The sequence below is a fragment of the Apium graveolens genome, chromosome 5, assembly GCF_009905375.1.
Source record: "Apium graveolens cultivar Ventura chromosome 5, ASM990537v1, whole genome shotgun sequence".
Taxonomy (NCBI): Eukaryota; Viridiplantae; Streptophyta; class Magnoliopsida; order Apiales; family Apiaceae; genus Apium; species Apium graveolens.
This window is the reverse complement of record NC_133651.1, coordinates 35,743,724-35,750,165: the sequence shown is the minus strand read 5'-3', so window position 1 is coordinate 35,750,165 and position 6,442 is coordinate 35,743,724. Positions and strand designations below refer to the sequence as shown.

The window sequence follows — 6,442 nt, the reverse complement described above, 5'->3', positions numbered from 1 at the left end:
CAGAGAATCCACTTTCATAGTCAACGCCTTTAGCTGAGCAGCTATAGCCATAGCTGCATCCACCTCCAGAATTCCTGCTACCTTGCCATATGGTAGTCTCTGAGTTGGGTTCTAATATTCATTAGCAGCCATCATTTCAATTAGCTCATACGCTTCCTCATAGCTCTTAGCCCATAAGGCTCCACCTGATGCTGCATCGAGTATAGGTCTTGAATGTGCTCCCAAACCATCATAGAAATAATTAATTACCATCCAATCAGGCATTCCATGATGAGGACACTTCCTAAGCATCTCCTTGTAGCGCTCCCAAGCTTCATATAAAGATTCTCCCGACTACTGTGAAAATTGAGTAAGAGCATTTCTGATTGCAGCTGTTTTTGCCATAGGGAAGAATTTAGTAAGAAATTTCTGAGCAAGATCCTCCCATTTCGTAATAGAACCTGGTGGTAGAGAGTGCAACCAATTCTTAGATTTATCCCTCTAAGAAAATGGGAGAAGTCTCAGTTTCACAGCATCTTCCGAAACACCGTTTAACTTAAAGGTGTCTCAAATCTCTATGAAATCCCTAATGTGCATATTGGGATCTTTCTTTGGAGAACCCCCAAACTGGACTGAATTCTGTACCATTTGAATCATGCCAAACTTGATTTTAAAGGTATTAGCCGCAATGGCTGGTCTGATAATGCTAGATTGAATGTCATTGAGTTTCGGTTGAGAATAATCCTTCAAAGATTTTGTTTTTACTACTGGTTCTCCCATTGTAATGATCACTTCCTTTTTCTACTTCTTCTAGTTTGTCCTTACGAGATTGAGAACGTGTTCGCATACAAGCTCGATCCAATACCTGAAACACACAAACAAAGTAAACTTTGTAAGAGAATAATCTGAGTCAGTGAACTTTAGCGACCACTGATGACAAACGCATAAACTAAATTTAACAACGATCCCTGGTAGCGGCGCCAAAAACTTGTTCGCACAAAAACATGCAAGCGTATGCGGTCAAAAGTAGTATAAGATTAAGTTAAGTTCGTTCCCAAAGAGATTGGTTTAATTTAGAATGTGCACTTATGCAACAATGTATGATTATTATTCACTGCTAAGACAAGTATCAATTTGAGTTTGGTTATCTAAAGTAATTATGCTAGAATGAATTAACTACGATATTATAAATCAAGTTACTTATATGAAATAAAACATGGGATTCTAACTTCATTAAATACTTCGTTCAGAGTTTATGCCTTTAATCATAATATGTAACAGTGATGATAACTAATCAGATAACACGAAATTAGTACACACTATCTTTCAATATACGTGTACCCTACTACTCATCATCCACAAATTAGATAGAAACTGGGTAGACACCAATTATGCTAAGACCCTATATGTCTATAAGATTTGAAAATATAACGGTTTAAGAGCAAGTTATCTATTGAGATTACATAGGGCAGCGTAAGATGGTTAAAATTACATTACGAATCATGCATGTTAAAACATCCATAAACCTATGCCAGCATGGCAAGTTCTAGAACCCTATATCCACTTTCACAATCAATAGAGATTAACAAACAATTTAGATGTTAGCTACGCATCCAGAAAGATTAAGTACAACCATACTATGATATCAATAATTCAACACACACCAAAACTTTAAGGCAATAAACTATTAAACTCCATAAATAAATTCATTAGAATCCTACGATAACGATTAGTTCATAATCGAACGTCTCGTCATCATGGGTTCCAATGAAAACCTGATAGTAAAAAGGTTCTGAATGTTACAAGAGAATAAGAAAAGTATCAAAGGTTAGAAAACAAATTCGAAACAAGCATCCAAAGTATCGCCTAATTAGAAGAATACAAAAGAATGATATAAAACCAAATCTTCTTCTTCGTAGCCATCTTGGGTGCTTTTTGATTTTCAGAGTTCTCTCCTTGTTCCTTGTCATTAAATTCATCTCCTTTTCTTATTTATATGCTCCAAGTTGACTTGACTGCTCAGAATATCCAAAATGAACTCAAAACAGGATTCTTCCTGCAAGACCCAGGCGCGCCCGCGCACTCTCCTTCTGGAAAATGGGCGCGGGCGTGCCTGAGTCAAGCGCGGGCATGCTTGGCTTCTGAAAAAATTCCTGCAGAATTCTCATTTCTCCTTCTGATCTTCCCGCAAGCGATCGCACTTCAATTCCTGATCTCTTATCAACATAAAATCATATAGAAGTCCATTCCTGCCTACAACTAAAGCCCTGCACATACTCAACACAAAATGCATTAAAAATATCACATACTTGAGATTGAATCATCAACTTAAGCCGATATGAAGCGTTCTAAATGGATATAAAATCCACTTATCAAGAGACAAGTGACAGATTCTGCATTTAATGAGTTAAAGTCAGCTAGATACACATTTTTTTTCTCACTCCAGTGAGAACCACTTTGTTGTTTTTCTTATTGGTCACAATAAAGGATTCAAAATTGAATGTTACCGAGTTGCCCTTGTCCTCATTTGACTTAGGTATATGAGATTCATCCTTAGTCATTGGAGTGGAACCTTTGAAACCATTCATCATTACAGAATTATCATGCATAGGCTGATTTACTTGGAAGGGCATATTTTTTGTAAATATGTTATTCAGTAATGCATGCTAAATGGCATTTGTGGCATACTAAATGTAGCATAATAAGGATTTTGTGAAAATGGAATATTAACAAATTATGCATTCAAATTATGTGCAGAGATAACATTCACAGTCATGGTAGGCATGTTAGGAAAAGAAGGAGGTGTAGACATGGGTGCAGGCATAGGATGTTTGCAATTAACAGAAAAATGATTAACACTACCGCACTTCACACATGTTTTTGTATGTCCATATTTATCAGGTGTGTAGTTGTTATATTTGTTAATTCCTACTTTCCCATTTCTTTTGTTTTTTCTTTTAGATTCTGCTTTAACCTCAATTTTCTCCAATCTGTCATTCAATTGCTTGATTGATAGATGACCTACATTGACTCTCTTGTTCTTTTTCACTTGAGTTATTTCTCCTGGAACAAAGTTCTTGGAAACTGATCCATATTTCTCATTTAACTTAGCTAGTTGGGATTTGCTAACTGGCTTTCTTTCACTCAACGGATGTGGTTCCTTATCTTTCTACAGATAATTCTTTTGATCATTCGACGGATAACATTCATCATCCGTCGAATCTACATCCGTTGAAAGTCCTTCTTCCAAGTTGGAATTCAGTTTCTCCTTGCTCTTTTTCCAGGCTTCATCACATAAGGATTCTATACCTTGAACTTTAGTAATTTGAGCATGGACATCTCTTGATGATCTTCATCAGATATTTCTTCATCCATGAATGGCACATAAACCTTTACAGGTTCATCAACTTTTTCTTTGCCCTTGGACCTTGGATCTATCTCCACTTATGATTTGGCTTTAGTTGCCTCAGGATTTGTCCTTTCTTTTATTACAATGCCTTTAGCCTTGGGAAGTTTCTTTTCAACAACAGAAGCTTTAGATTTGGAGTTGACTTTTTCTAACTTAAGTCTAGCTTCTTCTTCCTTTAGACTCTCAAAGTCCATTCCTTGATTTTCTTTCAGAAATAACTGTCTTGAAATTTCCTCATCAAGTTCCAGATGTTCATCAGAACTTATCCTTTTACCAGTATCAGAACTTATTCTTCTCCCAGTATCAGAACTTGTTTTTTGACTTATAGTTCCAGTTTACCTTGACCATGACCTCCACCCATTCCAGAGTTTCCCTGGTCATCTTTTTCATTATCCTTTCCCTTCAGTGTCTTAAAAATTTTGCATTTGGACTTAATTACTTTCTCCCCCTTTTTGGCATCAGCAGGTAAAAGAAGAGAGACAAGCAATTCCATTGAGGATTGGATCCCATTGAGTTGATTTTGATGAGAAGCTTGATTCTTCAAAATTTCATCAATCTAAGCCTGTTGCTTCTCCTGAGTTTTCTCAATGTACTTAATTTTGTCAAAGGTAGGTTTGAAAAATCTTTTCTTGTCCAGCTTGACAAGCATATCTTGTTGATTTAAGGATTCTTAAATCTTGTCTACCTTGGCCTGAGTTATAGATTGTTGACCTTGAAGGTGCCTTGTACTTAGTGCAGTAACTCTGAGCTGTGTCTTGAAATCATCATTGACTAGCATCTCATCAGCTTTAGCTAAGTGCTCAGCAAGTATGTTGGAAGTAGGAACAAAATTGACTTTGTTCCATTCCTTAGTCCACTCCCTTCCTCTAGGAGTTTCACTCCAAGGTACTGGTGCATCTTCTCTAACAAACTTCTTGATTAATTCAGCTTTGTTTGGAACTTGTTGAGGTGCATGTCCTGATGGACCAGCTGCATCAGCATCAGCATTAGAAGCAGCTTCAGCAGTAAGTTCAGCATTAGTAACATCAGAACTTATAGAATCAGCATCATCAGCATCCTCTGATAAAATAATAGTATGAGAGGCTATTGAGGCTTCAACATCATCCTCTAAGTGCTGATCTCCAACTAAGTTCTGATCAACAACCAAACCTTGATGCCCACCTAAAATCTGATTTTCATCATCCAGATTCAGAATTGGTGTAGTAGGAATATCTTCATTAAAATCAGCATCTAGAATTGGTGTTGTTGGTGTAGTGATTTGAGTCGGTGGAGCTTCTAAGTACAAAACCTCAGGCACAACCAAGTTATGAATATCAATCTCAGCACTTGTACCTGGGTCATCAGTATGTACTTGTTCAATTATATGTGACACAGGAGGAGTAGGCACTCTATCTTGAGCAGTTTCTTGTTGTGCTGAAGGAAGTGATTCAATAACTATTGGTTCTGTTGGGATCAGAGATTCCTGACCCCCTTCCTTAGCTGCTTCCTCATCTTCTGATTCTGACTCAACCGTGTCCCTGTGAGCTCTTTGCTTTTTTATTTTCTTAAAGGGTGGGGACACTGTAGGAGCTTTATCATCAGGATTTAGCTTTCTAAGCCTTTTGAGAGGCCTAGAACTCCCAGTTACAGTGTCTTTCTGAGAAGAGATCTTCTCAGCTTCTACTACAACAGGTTCAGACATGGGAACCTATTCCTCATTGTCTAACTCATCTCTCAGAACAAGTTTCCTTCTCTTCTGTTGAGTCTGAGGTACTGTCTTAATCCTCTTGGGTTTGGAAGATGAAGGCTTCACAGGATGTGCTGAAGGTTGAGATTGAGATGACTATGATGGTTTGAAATATGTCTTGACTGAGGGTTGAGTAGGTTGAGGTTGAGAATTTTGAGGTGTTTGTGTATATATGGTATGTTCTGATGGCTGTTGTGATGGTTGGGATTTGGGTTGAACATCAGGGTAAACAGATGTGTAGGTTTGAGGATCAACATTTACCAGTATCTGTTTCACTAATTGAGGTATTTGTAAGGGTCTAACCACTTGTTTCTTAATGTCAGCATTTAACAAATCATTAAAAGCCCTTTTTGCAAGCTTAAAGGGTGGAATTAAATCAGTGGTAGGTTGGGGTTCATCAGCACAACAAAAAGTATTATTAGGTCACACACTGTAGAGGGGGTGAATACAGTGTAAAATAAAATCAAATCGAACTTTAATAACTCAAGTAACAGAAAACAAACTTTATTAAAACAATAAACTCTGTTATAGTATGGAACTGTTACCTCTCAGTGATGAACAAATATCACGAGAGCTGCTAGGGTTACAATGAATAATCTTCTCGAATATGATAACACTTATAGTGTAAACCCTATATTTATGTTTATATACTACACAGTTACAAGATAATCGCTAATTGATATGGAATATAATTCTGCTTCCTAAAATATATCAATCAGATATCTTTTCTTCCAAGTATTCTATTCTTCATAGAATTCCTTCTTCATGCATATCTCTTCTTATGTTTATCTCGATCTTCTTTCCTTTAATCAGCTGATGTCCTCATCTGATCGTCCTTCAGTACTTAAGTTCTGATATCCATCTTCAGATAATTATCTCCTGATAATATAAGTACTGATATCCTTAAGTCCTGACTTCCAGTAAGTACTGATTTATCCTGTTTAAGTAAGATCTGAAAACTAAACATAAATCATATTAGCCATGACATTATCAAATATATCTAACAATCTCCCCCAACTTGTAAATTAGCAAAATATACAAGTTTAACAGATATTTGTTGATGTCAAAAACATTAAGTACAAATGCATGATAATTAGACTAGATAACTACAACTTACAGTCCTTAAAGCTTTACCAATATTTAACTTCTAATAACAGCTTCAGTCTGTACAAATATCAGAATTTAATCAGTTGTAGATCTTGACTTGGCTTCATCTTCTGATCTCTCTGATGTCAGGAGTTGTTCTGAGATAGTTCTTCAACAAACATCTCTCAGCATATCTAAGTTCATCAATCATCCTCCTTTTAGCATCTTTAAGCTCTGCAGTA

The 6,442-nt window shown here is 36.5% G+C and overlaps 1 non-coding gene across 1 annotated transcript; it reads left to right on the top strand.

Moving 5' to 3' along the window:
- The first annotated feature begins 262 nt into the window (after positions 1–262).
- Positions 263–369, top strand: LOC141663248 (small nucleolar RNA R71). The gene has a single exon (XR_012551326.1). It is a non-coding gene; the product is annotated as a small nucleolar RNA R71 (small nucleolar RNA).
- Positions 370–6,442: the final 6,073 nt, after the last annotated feature.